Raw genomic sequence first — 15,728 nt, 5'->3', positions numbered from 1 at the left:
CTGATAAGATAGAAATGATTAAACCACTATGCTACTTAGCATCGTTTTATTTAAAGAGGGACCTAAAATTGTATGTTATCAGCAGAAAAAGGCCATTCTAAAAATCATTTCAGTAGCTTCCGAGGCTTATGATTCAGCCTGCTCCTAGATTAGTGTACAAGGGCAACATTTTCCTGGAGCATTATCAGCAGCAGTGAATTATGGGATGCTGGGACTGCCACAGACTTTTGGCCCTGTGTCAGCAGATGATAGCTGGAGATTATACCCAGAACAAGCTCTGCAAGGCCAATGATGTGCTGGAGCTTTATGGAGAGTAGTTTAAAAATCGATTCAGACCTTAAGAGTCAGTGCAGGGACCTTGAGTCTAGGGAAATGGATCCTACCGTTTTTCTTTGCTTTTTTGTGACCCCGCACACACACACACACACACACACACACACACACACACACACACACACACACACACACACACACACACACACACACACTCCACCCATCTCCACTCGTTCAGTCTCTCTATTGCTGCAGAAATCTGAATCCATTCAGAAATTCAGTTTGCTCTGCTCTTTTACTCTGGCTCAGTGTAAGTTTGAGTGAGTCATTCGAGTTTGGCTTGCTTGTTAAAATACCACCTGCTGGGCTTTTTTATAATTCATTTAACAGCAATGTTACACTTAATAAATTATATAGCATATGTTTACTCACAAGGAATATTCATAAGACGAATAAAGACAAATTAAGTAGCAGTGTTATGAAGCAAAACATACTTGCAATCAAAACTGGAGTTAAATGTTTATTAAATGTTGCCAATATTCATGCCTTATTCATTCATATTAGTTTATTTTGATGTAAAATGGCAAATTTTGTTAAAACTAGCCTCTCTATCACCATTTTTGTTTTAAAATGAAATTGAAAGCTATTGGGGAGTGAGATGTTCTTCGGCACTGTTGCTGTAATCGTCATGTCGGAGTGGATCTGTCACGCTACATCAAGCCCCATTGATAGTAAGAAGAGTTTCCAATGAAATTAAAGTCAGAAAAAAATGATCTGAGCAAGCAAGTATCATATCTGCTGCTGTGGTTCGAGTTTGTTTTGATCATGTTTCCCTTGTTGCACTCCAGAATTCGAGGTTTCTTAGTTTTGGCAATGGAGGATTCCTCAGACGTTAAGGAGGGTCGATGTTTAGAAGTGTCCATGTTAATAGCTATTTTACGGACACATAAACACAAGATTGAATGACAGAAAGCTGCTATGGTAGGCCTAACGTTGTGAATTGGAATTTTTTATATATATTTTACTTTAATAATATAATTTAGTTAATATTTAAGCACAACATCTTCTGTAATGCAGCTTTAACAAAATATTTCTTGATTATGTACCAAATAAGATTCATTAAGTTCATTTAAATCTTTTGAAAACATTGCATCTGTTTGATACGGTTTGCTCACATCACTGAGACTCAAACAAACTATTGTAAAATTTCAATTCATACCATATTGCAAATCGACTCGCATTTGGCACTTGGCGAGTGTTGATTTTAGGTGGTGGTTCATTTTTGGCCTTTAGAGTTGTAAATAAACTTGTACATTTGTTGTAAATTAAGAGCAAATTGCACAAGTTTAATGTTTGAACAGACATTGTGCTGTCTTATTTGTTAATCAGGTGTAAAAGAGTGGCTTCTAGATGAAGGCTCTTTTCTATTTTGGATTTGTCTAAAATTAGCTGGGAGCTGTGATGCTGTCTGGGAGCTAAAGAGACAGAGGAGAACTGACAGTAAACCTGAGTTTAAATTAGTTATCTTGAAACAAGAAATCAGTTAGCTATCTTAAAAGTACTTTTGTCTTTTCCCATCGCATAAATCTTTTATAAGTCTTCTGTATGTGGGTAAAAAGTGTAACACATAAAAGAGCAATTCAAAACCATTTTCATTTTAAATCAGAATCAGAAAGGGCTTTATTGCCAAGAGTGCTTGCACACACAAGGAATTTACCTTGGCATTGAAGCTTCCAGCGCACACACATAAATATAACAAGACACATAATAACATTTAAGAATAAAAAATATAACAAAGTGTATAGACAGATAGGTTTATTCAGAATAAACATAAGTATTGTGAATAATAATATGAATAAATAGACCTAAATGAATTTACAAGGATTTTGCACAAAAAAGTGGGGTATTGCACTTGAAAAAGTTCAAATAGGTTGTGGCCGGGGTAAGTGGAGTCTGTGATGATTTTACCTGCCTTTTTCCTCACTCTGGAAGAGTACAGGTCCTGAAGGGTGGGCAGGGGGGCACCAATAATCCTCTCAGCCGTCCTGACTGTCCGTTGTAGTCTCCTGATGTCTGATTTGGTGGCTGAAGCACAACAGACAGTTATAGATGAACACAGGACAGACTCAGTGACGGCTGAGTAGAACTGTGTCTGCAGCTCCGGTGGCTCAGCTGGTGAAGGAAGTTCAGTCTCTGATGGGCCTTTTTCACAATGGAGTCAATGTGAGTGTCCCACTTCAGGTCCTGAGAGATGGTGTTGGCCAGGAACCTGAATGACTCCACTGCTCCTCAGTGCTGCTCATGATGGTGAGTGAGGGAGTTCTGGGTGTTTCTCCTGAAGTCCACGATCATCTCCACTGTTTTCAGTGTGTTCAGCTCCTCTTGTCTGTATGCAGACTCTTCATCATCCTGGATAATGCAGATGACTGTGGTGTCGTCTGCAGACTTCAGGAGCTTGACTGAGGGGTCTTTAGAGGTGCAGTCAGTTGTGTTCAGTGAGGAGAGGACACAACCCTGAGGAGCACCAGTGCTGATAGTGAGAGTTTTCCCAGTCTCAGTATCTGCTGCCTATCTGTCAGAAAGCTGGTGATCCACTGACAGATTGGGCTGGGCATGAAAAGCTGGGTCAGATTTTATGATAGAAGATCTGGTCTGATGGTGTAGAAAGCTGAACTGAAGTCCACAAATAAGATCCTTGCGTAAGTCCCAGATCTGTTGAGATGTTGCAGGATATAATGCAGTCCCATGTTGCCTGCATCATCCACTGACCAGTTTGTTCTGTGAGGTATGAGACTGGGCTTTTCAAATCGGCAGTAAAACACATTCAGATCCTCAGCCAGTTGTTGTTTCTCCACAGATCGTGGGGTGGTGTCTTGTACATGCTGATGTTCCTCAGACCTGTCCAGACTGACTCCGGGTCTTTGGCTGAGAACTGGTTTTCCAGCTTTGCAGAGTAGCTTCTTTTAGCCACTCTGATCTCCTTTGCTAGTCTGTTTCTGGCCTGGACATATAAGAAAATCTGTTATCAATCACTCTTAAACTGAATCAGGTTCATGGTTTTAACACCTCTGTGAAGCTTTTCAATATAATTAGCACTCAGAGAAAGCATTATAAAGCATTAAAAAAAGTTTGTAAGCCAGTTGTTGCTCCTCTTTGTCACAGTAGAGAACGCACAATGAAAACTTAGTCATATTAAAAAATAAATAGTCTTTAATAAATCCAACAAGAACACTCTGGAGATTTCAGGAGAAAGAGAATTAAACAACCACATAAAGACGATGACATAAATAATACCGGAAAAATCAGGTAGATAATGAGAAGAACAGAAATTTGAACTAATAAACAGCCAGGGAAACTGACTAGGGAACACAGGAAAACGGGAAACAAAGAAATCAAACAGAGTGAAAACAAAACTAAAGCAGGACAAAAAGAGCATAACCGTTACTCCCTTTTGTAGAAGAAAATATTTTCAAGCCCCCCACGTATATGCACTCTCAAAAAGACACGTGACCTTACTGGCAAAATTCTATAGGATTTATTTGAAACATTGTAATTAATACAGTATCAATGGGCTAATCTGTTTAGGTCTGCCTCCTTGTTACACATCACGTGAGTGACAGCGGAACACCATAAATGAGAAAGAGAGAGGAGAGAAGTGATCGGGATTTATGACTGAATCATTCGCTAATCTCTTCGCTAATTGGTGAATTAATAGTGTTTTGTTTTACACTGTGTGAGTGTGACCAATAAGTTTGACTGATATAACATCTTGGATTGTTGTAAAGTAAATAAGTGAACACGTGAATGCAGCGTGAACTGAATACAGGGAAATACATGTGAATCGCCTTCATTTTATGTACAGTATGAATCGAGATATATTATACTGGCTGCCATCCGTGTACATCATTTTATCATTTTATCATCACATCATTCACATCATTTTGTGCCCTCGTAATCTTTAAACAAAATAACTCCCCCTCCATCTTGAAGCGGCATCTCTTCGCTTCTCTGATGATGTGTTCACTGGCGTGGTGTTTACTGTCACTCACATGAGATCAACCAACAGCAAAACACAACCATCCAATCAATTCCACATGGACAAAATCAAGTCCCGCCCTACATCTTTACTCGTTCAAGAAGCCGTTTCAAATGGACATACATCACAATAGGGAAGAAAAGACTGTTGTAACTTACTTTTCATGCCGACTTTAATGTGAATGTGTTAATGTGAATACAAATATATGTATTTTGTATTAAATTTAATACAAATTGTATATGTAGAATTTAAATGTATAAATGTATAATTCGTAAAGAATAAACTAATTTAATTCATACAGTAAAAACTATTCACTGAAATGTAATTTACATTTGATTGTTCAATTTCTGTAGCATTTCTTAAAAACTTAATAAAATGTTATCTCATTTGAATTTGTCCTATTGTTTGTAAAAAAAATTATAACAAGAATAACTATATTGTGATATATATATATATATGATGGAAAAGAATCCTGAGACTCTTGTGTGTTTTGAACTCTCCTGAGAGTCCTAAAATGGGGTTATGTTTTCGAGCTCCCCTGACCCCTGTTCTCATCTGGGAAAAGGCCAAAGCATGAGGAAATGCACAATGAGTCTTGAACAATGAAAGAAAGTGGGAAATGGAGAGAGGGGGTCGGTGTGTCCAGCTGTTGGTTATGATACTGTACACCCATAATGGCTTCATCTATAGCTTCAGTACTGTAGTTGTCACTGCAGATTTCTGTGTGCTCCAACACATTATACTCAAACACTGCTCTGTATTAGTATGTGTTTCATGTTTTTTCAGTTCGCACAACTTCAGTCTGGGCTTTAAACAAAGGACTTTGTGTCCTTAGTGATTCTGTGTGCCACAGAGCTGTTCTCTGGAATGAGCTTCTCAGTCACATGGTTTATTTGGTCCATCACACACTTAAGACCGTTGCTAAGTTTGTGACACTCTATTGTTCACAATTTTTTTAGGATTTTGAAAGAGGTCTCTTATGCTCACCAAGGCTGCATTGTTGCAAAAAACAGTAAAAAAAAAAACTTTTATATTGTGAAATGTTATTACAAATTAACATAACTGTTTTCTATTACTGATTAACAATTCTAATATGTTGATTTGCTGCTCAAGAAACATTTCTGATTATTATCAATGTTGAAAACAGTTTAGCTGCTTAAAGTTTTAGTGGAAACCGTGAGACATGTTTCAGGATTTTTGGAAATGTATGGAATCTTTAATTATTATGAATAGTATCAAAGTATTAAATGAAATTATTAAAAAGTAGGCTTAACGTTTTACTAAAGAGGCATGAGAGAGAGCATGTAGACATTTCTGAGATGTGAAGTACGTTGCGTCATCACTAAATCAACGGTAAGAGAAAGTGTGATTGCTGCTTCTGATTTACATACTGACGGAATCTGAATGACGGAATACAGCATATTTTAGGGTGTACTGATGGATCCTGATGGATCCTGATGGACCAGAACCATATGAGAAGGTGTCAGAAAACAGGGAAGGCAAAATATCAGAGGAGATCTCTTGGAGAAGATACAATTAGTTGAGAGAGTTGAGGAGTTCTGTGTTGAATGTGGATGGTGAAGGAGTTGAGTAATGATGGAGAAGGGATGAGAAGGTTGAGGACAGTTTCTGTGGGTTTTAAGTGTTGATTCTGGAGTGGAAATATGATGTCTTGGCTGAGTTAGCTGTCAGAGCAACATTCACAGTGAAGGATGTGTTTTGTCTTCAGTTCTTCAGGGGAATTGATTTTCTTCCATCTTCTCTGAAACACAGTTTTGCTGTGCTACTGCCAAGGCTATTGGAAAGTCAGAGGCTGGACAAAGGGTGTCAGGGTGGCTTTGAGTTAATTGATAATTAGAGCCACATGCAGTAAAATAAAACCATACTAAACAATTGTACTTGCTTGGAAAATCTATAAAAATATAACATACGAACACATACTGTAAAATAATTTGACATGCTTACATCGTGACATTCTTCTGATGAATAATGAAAGATGGTATTGTGAAAACAGCAACACAATTCTGAAGTAAATTAGGTTTCTTTCTTGTTTTAATTTTTCAATGAACTTAATTCAATTAAGGGAAAATTCTATGCAATTTTGAAGTTCAAGTTGGTACAACCAGTATAAAACAACTTATTTTATACAAAGGTTTTCTTAAACCAACTTAAAGGTGACATATTATGTCCCTTTTCACAAGATGTAATATAAATCTATGGTGTCCCCAGAATGTGTCTGTGAAATTTCAGCTCAAAATACCCCACAGATCATTTTTTATTGCTTGTCAAAGTTGGCCATTTTTGACGCACCGTTTTTGTGTGTGTCCCTTTAAATGCAAATGAGCTACTGCTCCGCCCCCATTCAGAAAACGGCTGATCCTTTACACAAGCTTTGGATACCCTCAAAATCTCAAAATGTACAAAATCTCTAAAATAACAAGTAGTGGAGTGCAGCCGTACAGAGAGATGCAATGGTTACTGGATTCATTTATGTAGTTGTGGAGTTACACTGATTCACCGTCATGTTTGACTTTTACACAGTTGACACAGTTCCCTGAGATCTTTATAAGACAGCTGTGACAGTTTTCGGTCAAATAGTGTTCAGTGCTGGTCTGTGCAGCAACGACAGAACAGTTTGCATGCTTTGCTCCAACTTTTGTCTTTGCGTTAGAACTGGTTACACTGTCGCTTGAAAACCAAATGGCGGTGCCGTGGGTGGAAACGTGCAGTTGAAGGGACGATAATATTATAATAAGACCCCCTTTCTACGTCAGAAGGGGAATGAAATCTTTATCGGCTTATTTTTTGACATGCTTGCTGAGAAAGGCTTACCAAATCAAAGTTGGGTTGCAACTCTTCACGTTTTCTGGGTTGGTAGATGCACAGGGGACCCGATTATAGCACTTAAACACGGTAAAAGTCAGATTTTCATGATATGTCCCCTTTAATAAATGTAGGTCCCTATGCCATACTAACAATAGTGCATGTTAGTATGCTAAAGGCATTTTTATTTATTATTATATGCATTGTATACATTGCACATCACCACATTTTTCAATGTTTCTCAAACGGCACGTCGGATGATTTGGGATTTAGAGAGACTGAATCATCCGACGAGTCGTTTGAGAATCATTGACAAATGTGGTGATATGCAATCAGTGTATATTATGAGAAAATTAAAGTGTTTTTTAACCTGTGATGCATGTAAACCTGTTGTAGGAGACCTTCAAAACTTTCATTTTTGCATGTTGAAACCTAATAAACACTTAATGATGGGTGATAATTTCAGTGATTGATTCCATTAACATTAAAATGTTATGATTTTGATACCACAGCAAATAGTAGTATGCTGATGAATAACTTATTCAAAAAAATGTATATAACCAAACTGAAATTGTTACATTTCTTTATTAGTATTGATTTAGTTCTTTTGATATTCCTATTTTATGAATACATCATGAAAATCATATGAACACCTTGACACAATGAGAACTTTACTGGACCTTATACACATAAAATAAGCATAGAGAACATTGGACGAAAACTTAAAGAAAACATTATCAGCATCTTATGAACACTTAAGGAATACATAACAAAGAGTTTATGAATACCTAATGAATCAGTTAAGCACAGAAAGTCAAAAGTGTGTTTAGAGTATGGTGTTTACCTTAGACTCTAAATACAGCTAAAGAAATTGATAACCTTTCACAACAGTTATTTAATACCTGCAATCAGCTCCAGATATTGCTTTCATTTGTAATTGTTGATACTGTTTGTATGCCATATAAATTGATTATTGTACACAGAAAGACCCATGAGAGGAGCCTTATGAATAGAGGAAGACAGAGGAGGGGAAAATAAGAGGGTCAAGGAGTGTGTGTGTGTGTGTGTGTGTGTGTGTGTGTGTGTGTGTGTGTGTGTGTGTGTGTGTGTGTGTGTGTGTGTGTGTGTGTGTGTGTGTGTGTGTGTGTGTGTGTGTGTGTGTGTGTGAAAGAGAGAGAGTGAAGAAGTTGTTGCAGGCAAAGCAAAGAGGAGAGTGGCCGGGTTATTTGAGATCATTATGCAGTTGGCAGCACTCCTTTCTGGCTCTTCTCTCTCTCTCTCTCTCTCTCTCTCTCTCTCTCTCTCTCTCTCTCTCTCTCTCTCTCTCTCTCTCTCTCTCTCTCTCTCTCTCTCTCTCTCTCTCTCTCTCTCTCTCTCTCTCTCTCTCTCTCTCTCTCTCTCTCTCTCTCTCTCTCTCTCTCTCTCCTGCTCCAGTGAGGATGAAAATGAGCAATATGCTTCAGCCAAAGACAGCTGGGAGGGTCTCATGCTCTCAAAAATTACAGCATACCCGTGTGTGTGTGTGTGTGTGTGAGTGATGTTTGCAGTCATGAACAGATTTTACCATTTTATAATTATGTACAACGTCTTTACACAATAGTTGTTCTTGTGTCTTGGGGAATGTGTGTGTCACACACACCTTTTGTTAGGCTTTTTTAAGGGGGTGTTGCTGGAGAACAGAGAGTGGTTTATTTGGGCAAAACAAGGAGTGTTTGTGTGTGTGTGTGTGTGTGTGTGTGTGTGTGTGTGTGTGTGTGTGTGTGTGTGTGTGTGTGTGTGTGTGTGTGTGTGTGTTTGTGTGTGTGTGTGTGTGTGTGTGTGTGTGTGTGTGTGTGTGTGTGTGTGTGTGTTTGTGTGTGTGTGTGTGTGTGTGTGTGTGTGTGTGTGTGTGTGTGTGTGTGTGTGTGTGTGTGTGTGTGTGTGTGTGTGTGTGTGTGTGTGGTGTGTGTGTGTGTGTGTGTGTGTGTGTGTGTGTATATCATGATATATTTCTTAATTTAGATCGATACGATATAATTCCGATATCGATATGAACTATATAAAAGGCTCAGAATAACTGCCAAGAACACCCACAACGGATGTCTGGACCTACAAACTTCTGAAAAATTAATCTGCCAAGTCTATGAAACCTCCTCCTATAAAACTATATATTTTAGAAATAAAAACGGTACAAATAAATGAAAGTTCACCTTTTATTTGTATTTAGCCTTCATACAAAAAAGAAATGTGAAATCACCGTCAAATAAACATAAGACTCAACTTGTTAATATTAACACCTTTAACTTTAAAATATAACATAGGCTGATTATATTATTCTTATAGATTGAAACAAAAGTGCTTCAGCCAGGATAAAGAATATGAAAAAGTGCTCAGAGTTGTTGAGAAACCAGAAAAAAAAAAGAGTGAGCAATAACAAAAACACATGTTGCTGGGGAAGGGACATTGTTGAGCGTTGATGACACACTGACTTGATTCTGATTGGTGAATCTGAATGTAGTGTTTACATGAACGCTAAACATGTGATCGGGTTGATGTGCGCGTTTATATGTCACAAGCTTCAAACTCGGAATTGATTTTTTTGACAGGCACACACTGCACAAATATACAGAGTTTCTCGCTGTTTGCGCATTATAACCATTCTCCTACATTGGTTCTTTATTTGTTTTAAACAGCAGACTTAATATTTATCAATTTCTGGTCATAACTGTGGATGAGAATCTGAAAGAACAAGGACTGGTGGGACGTTGTCCTGCTCCACTTCACAGTCGCTGTGTGAAATGACGGGACACTCATTTATATGTCACTTTATTCATCAGGAAGAACAGCTCGTACTGTACGTCATTACGCTATTTCAACGTCACTGCACATGCGCAGTCCTTTCAGTTTCGGTTTTCAATCCGATCAAGTGTTTACATGTTCTCTCCATCGGATTGGAAAAAGGAATAAACCACCCCTTTCAATCCGATCGAAATTTCATTTGGATCGAGCTCAGTCGGATCGATTAAGTTGTTTACATGAAGGCTTGGGAAAATGTAAATGTAGCCAGTGACAAATGCTGTATTGTATTGAAATATCGGAAATGCCAAGGATTGTAGGTACTTTTCACACATTGCTATACAGTAGCTATGTGTAATGGGAGGTTGTTTGGGTGTTATTAGGTGGATGCTAGGGTGTCTAACTTGCTGGTTGGATACTGGCTGGAGTCAAAAGAGTTGTTGAAGTTTAGTGATGGTGACGTTGAAGTCGTGTGACTGTGGTGTAGTTTGTTTATAGCCTACCTTTAGCTTTTTACTGCTGCCGATTATACCGAATCTTGATTTCTAAATCATTAAAGTTTGTCATTTGTGAAGGTTATTGTAACGCAGTTCAGATGTTACGGGAAGAAGGAGGCGGGAACCGACGAACATTCAAACACTTTAATGACATAAAATAAAACAAATACAAAACGAAAGTAAAAGACAGCAGCCCCTCACGGACGACTGCTGTCACACAAAACAGAAACAAAACATCAAATAAAACCCAGGCCTGTTCCTCTCTCCCTCTTCACTGTCGTCGCTCCTCCTTTATGCTTCCGCTCCTCCGTGAGAGATGCGAGACCGGTGCGTCGCGCACGTGTCGCTCATTATCAATCATGCCACCGGTCTCGCGCCGTCCTCCCACGGCCCTCGACCTCGTCGTGCTCGCCACAGTTATCTTGAACTAAATAAGAATCATAACTTTTGTTAGTCACAGCTTATTTTCTGCCATAATCCAAAAGCCAATAGAAAAATCCTTTTGGGTTTTAGTCGAGGGAACCAAGGTGATGCTAACTAGGTCCCCCCGTTTCATCATCCGCCAGAATCAGATTAAATGTATTTATGTCATGACAACTGGTGTTTAGCATAGTATTGGATATAACAATGTTGATATATTTTGTTACTAATTGGGGGGAGTGTAACAATTTGGTCTTGGTGGAATAGATCTGCTACGTTGCTGTTGCTTCTGCTGCTGCTGCAGAGCAAGTACAGGACTTGCTACTGCCAATACATACACAGACACACTGCTGTGAGCAAGACATGCTGCTTCTGTACAATATAGCGTACATGAATTACCTGTAGCAGATCTATACAGGTGGAGCTGGGGAAGGTGGAGGGTTTCTGAAAGCATGCTTGCACTGCTAAGGCAAATATTTGAACGAACCAAGTATTTGAAGGTTGAGCAGCGAGCTCATTGGCTACTGATACAGCCGGAACCAATCAGCTGTGCCCTATAGAGGATGATGCCCTATAGACCTCTCAGTACAAGTATGATCACTTAGAAAAGTACAGTAACAGAACATCTTTCCTCAACAAGCCACATTATTTGAGATATCATTCATGTCCACAGCACAAACAGTGCATGAGGAAGTGTAACAATTATGATAATGGGTTTTGAGCTTGCCTTAGTAAACACCACTAATGAAAAAGTTTGCGTGTGTATTATTAAAGCGTACCACTTTGGTAGTAATGTGTGTGAGTACATCCACACTGGAAGCGGCCTGACAGATAATAAGACAAGTAGCTCTCATTCCCATAGCAACACAAAACATGTCTTTCCCGAGAGCAACATTTTTTAATTATGCTCTTTATCTAAAGGACCTGTATATTTGAAGACAGAAATTAAAATTCATACCTCATTTCCTCATCAGCAGAAGTGTCATAATGACGGACAAAATCTTCTCAACTAAACTAAACCCATGCCATTGTAATGTGTTTGTTTGCGTTCATACCTCTTATCTCTTAAGTACTGTACACACACACACACACACACACACACACACACACACACACACACACACACACACACACACACACACACACACACACACACACACACACACACACACACACACACACACACACTGTTTTATGGGGACTTTCCATAGACATAATGTTTTTTTGTACTGTACAAACTATATATTATATCCCATAAACCTACCCATCACAGAAAAATGCCCAAAAACATCACTTGTTTGATTTATGATTCGTATGATTTTTCCTCATTGGGACCAAAATAAAATGTTTTTTGGTCCCCATAACGTGGGGAATACTAGACGCACACACAGACACACACACACTTAATACAGTGCTTATCTACCAGGCAAATGTCGTATGTGTGCTTTAGCCTAATTCAGCCTGAACAGATCTCTCTAATTCTCGTTATCATAAATAGTGTGCTTTCAAATCCACCCACAATAGCCTCTAGCCCAAGCATGGCTCTTCCTTTAAGCTTCCCAAACATTCTTTTAAACAGCATATAATTTTGCTATTGACTTTCCTGGCCCTCCTCCGGGTGTGATCAAAGATTATGTTTAATCCTTTATCCAACACTACTATAACCACAAAACTAACTGGGATACCTCAGAAGAGAAGCCCCAGGAACCTTTGTAACATGATCTTTTTAGGTCAAATAATAGTATGAATCTAATTCACCTTGTCCCTTTTAAAGCAGCTTTTGAGAACCCAACATTTACAAAGAAAAGTGGTGAATTCAATACACAGTCACAGCATTTAAGCGCAAAACCCTTTATTTTATTCACAAACCACCTATGTGGCATTTTAGTGTGGCATTTAGTTTAACATAAGCCTCCCATTAACCACAAGTTTGGGGATGGTAAGATGATATTGAAAGAAGTCTCTTATGCTCACCAAGGCTGCATTTATTTGATAAAAAATACAATAAAATCAGTAATATTATGAAATATTATTTCTGTTTTCTATTGTTATATATTGTAAACTGTAATTTATTCCTGTGATAAAAGCTGAATTTTCAGCATCATTACTCCAGTCTTCAGTGTCACAATCCTTCAGAAATCTGAAATCATTCTAATATGCTGATTTGATGCTCAAGAAACATTTCTGATTATTATCAATGTTGAAAACAGCCGTGTAAAATAAATGCTGAAGGTCAAGGGCATCCAAGATGTAGGTGTCTTTTTTTCCGCAGTAGTTTCAATTTTGATATTTTTAGGTCAAACCGTTCTTGTCTGTCAGTCATAATGCAGGTCTATGGTCACCACCTCAAAGAGCATGCACAGAGTCCAAATTAAAACAATTCCCCGTCGTCCAAATTAAACAATTCCCCATCGTAAGTACACATTCATGGCCTAAGACACGAAACGAGCGGTTTGTGTGAGAAAACGAACAGTATTTATATCGTTTTTACCTCTTATACACTGCCATGTCCAAGTGATCTGATCTGACGTGTACGCAGACTGGTGCATAGATATATACACACTAGATGTCGCCTTGTCTAACGGCAGTTCATTGGAACGAATGTCTTTAAGGCGACATCTAGTGTATATATCTATGCACCAGTCTGCGTACACGTCAGATCAGATCACTTGGACATGGCTGTGTATAAGAGGTAAAAACGATATAAATACTGTTCGTTTTCTCACACAAACCGCTCGTTTCGTGTCTTGGGCCATGAATGTGTACTTACGATGGGGAATTGTTTAATTTGGACTCTGTGCTTGCTCTTTGAGACAGTGACCATCGACCTGCATTATATGACTGACAGACAAGAACGGTTTGACCTAAAAATATCAAAATTGAAACTACTGCGTAAAAAAAGACACCTACATCTTGGATGCCCTTGAGGTAAGCTAAAACATACCAAAAATTAATTTCAAAGTGAACTATCCCTTTAATTATTCGTGTACTTACCAGAGATGCAATCTGACTGATTGAAAGACATTATGAATAGTTATGTTTGGTGTTATCCTGCAAAAACGGTTCATGGATTTACCTGAGAATTCAGCCCTGAGTTATGTTTAATATCGTTCAACAAGGACTATAAAAGTGACCTGTTGATACTGCCCTTAGTTAGTTTTGATGTCGTGTTGCAAAGACTGTCATGGAATCTACCTGTGAATACTCTCCTGAGTTATGCTTTCTGCTGTGTGTGTGCCAGTATCTGTGACCTATTTAACCTGCGGATACTTACCTGAGTTAAGCTGGAGGTTGATGTCCTCCTGTTAATGCAGCTTTCTCTTATAAGTGGATGGCATACTGAAAAAACTGTGATAATCACTGTTATACTTAGATGAGTTATGTTTCTCGGCCCTGTTTCTAGGCTGTGAATATCCCATCCTGTGAAGACGACCAGTGTTATGTCATCTGCAGCATAGTAAAGACTGTTATCATACGCTAAAACAAGTGATCAGTTGACTTAACTTAAAAAAGTGAGCAAACATGTTGCTTTAAAATTATTAAGTAAATAAACTTCATGCGTAATTGAACAAATTAAGTTATGTGGCATTGGCCGCCCAACACCCTGTCGCTGGTTTGTGGTTTGTCTCTCCTCAGGATCACTGTTGGTAAACTCTCACCACTGCTGACAAGGAGAAACACACAAGACTTGCCGTTTCAGAGACACTCTGACACGGTCGGCTTGCCATAACAATTTGGCTCTTTGTCAATGTCGCTCAGATCTTTATTCCTGCCCATTTCTCCTGCATCCGTTGATTATGAGAACTGATTGTTTGCTTACCATCTAATCTACCCAGACCTTAATATGTGGCCATGTTAGGAGATGATCAACGATATTTGTTTCACCTTTGACCGGTCATAATGTTTTGGCTCATCACTGTATATATATGTATATACAAGTTTAAGTCATTTTCATTCTGCAGGAGAGGAGCAGGGACATTTATAAACAAAACAAATAGGTCAATTAAGATTTGATGTAGTAGCCTTGGTCAGCAGCCTCAGCCCCCCTGTAGCTACCCTGGTTAACAGGGTCATCTGTGAGGAGAAGAGGAAAAAGAGCAAATCAGCCGCTTCTACAGCTCAGATGTGAAAAGGGGCAGATAGCAGGACTTGTGACATTTAATTAGCGCGTTGTCTGGTCTCAGACCCGCCCTTCCTCCCCCTCCTCTTCACTCTCCCAGCGTTCTGTACCCCTCCCACACACTTCTGTGGAGAGTCGCAGGGCCGCTGTGATGGAGGACACGGATAATTGTGAACGAGAGGAGTGTGCAAGTGAAAGAGTCTGCCCTCCATATACCCAGAGAGAGAGAGAGAGAGAATTTAGCAGAAAAGAGAGAGTGTGTGTGTGTGTGTGTGTGTGTGTGTGTGTGTGTGTGTGTGTGTGTGTGTGTGTGTGTGTGTGTGTGTGTGTGTGCTTAAAGGAATAGTTCCCCCAAACTTGAATATATATATATCTTTATCCAACAATATATATATATATATATATATATATATATGTATATGTATATGTATCTGTGTGTGTGTTTTTAGCTTGATAAACATCTTGATTTGAAGCTTGATCTGTCATTGTATAGACACAAGTTGTGTGAAAATTCTTTTTAATAAAAATCCTCTTGTGTTCTACTGATAACAGCATATGGGTTTTGTAATGACATGAGGTTGACTGAATGAGAGAATTTTCCTTTTTAGGTGACCCATCCCTTTAACTCAAGGAGTGTGTCCTCCTAGTGCCGTGTCAAAGAAATGGTTGATTAATGGCTGATTTACTCTAGTCTGTGAAAGGCCTTTATAACTCTAATTTACACACACTCACACACACACACACACACTGCAGACAATTTGTCTGAAGCCACTTTGTAAGTGTC

The 15,728-nt window shown here is 38.7% G+C and overlaps 1 protein-coding gene across 2 annotated transcripts in view; it reads left to right on the top strand.

Annotated features, from left to right (window-relative positions):
• The window catches only part of znf512b (zinc finger protein 512B), a 69,646-nt gene that overhangs the window by 19,006 nt on the left and 34,912 nt on the right, over window positions 1–15,728 (top strand). The window lies entirely within an intron of this gene.

The sequence above is a fragment of the Leuciscus leuciscus genome, assembly GCF_965113295.1.
Source record: "Leuciscus leuciscus genome assembly, chromosome: 18".
Lineage (NCBI taxonomy): Eukaryota > Metazoa > Chordata > Actinopteri > Cypriniformes > Leuciscidae > Leuciscus > Leuciscus leuciscus.
Note: the sequence above shows the minus strand (reverse complement) of the source record. Positions and strands in the feature narration are given on the sequence as shown.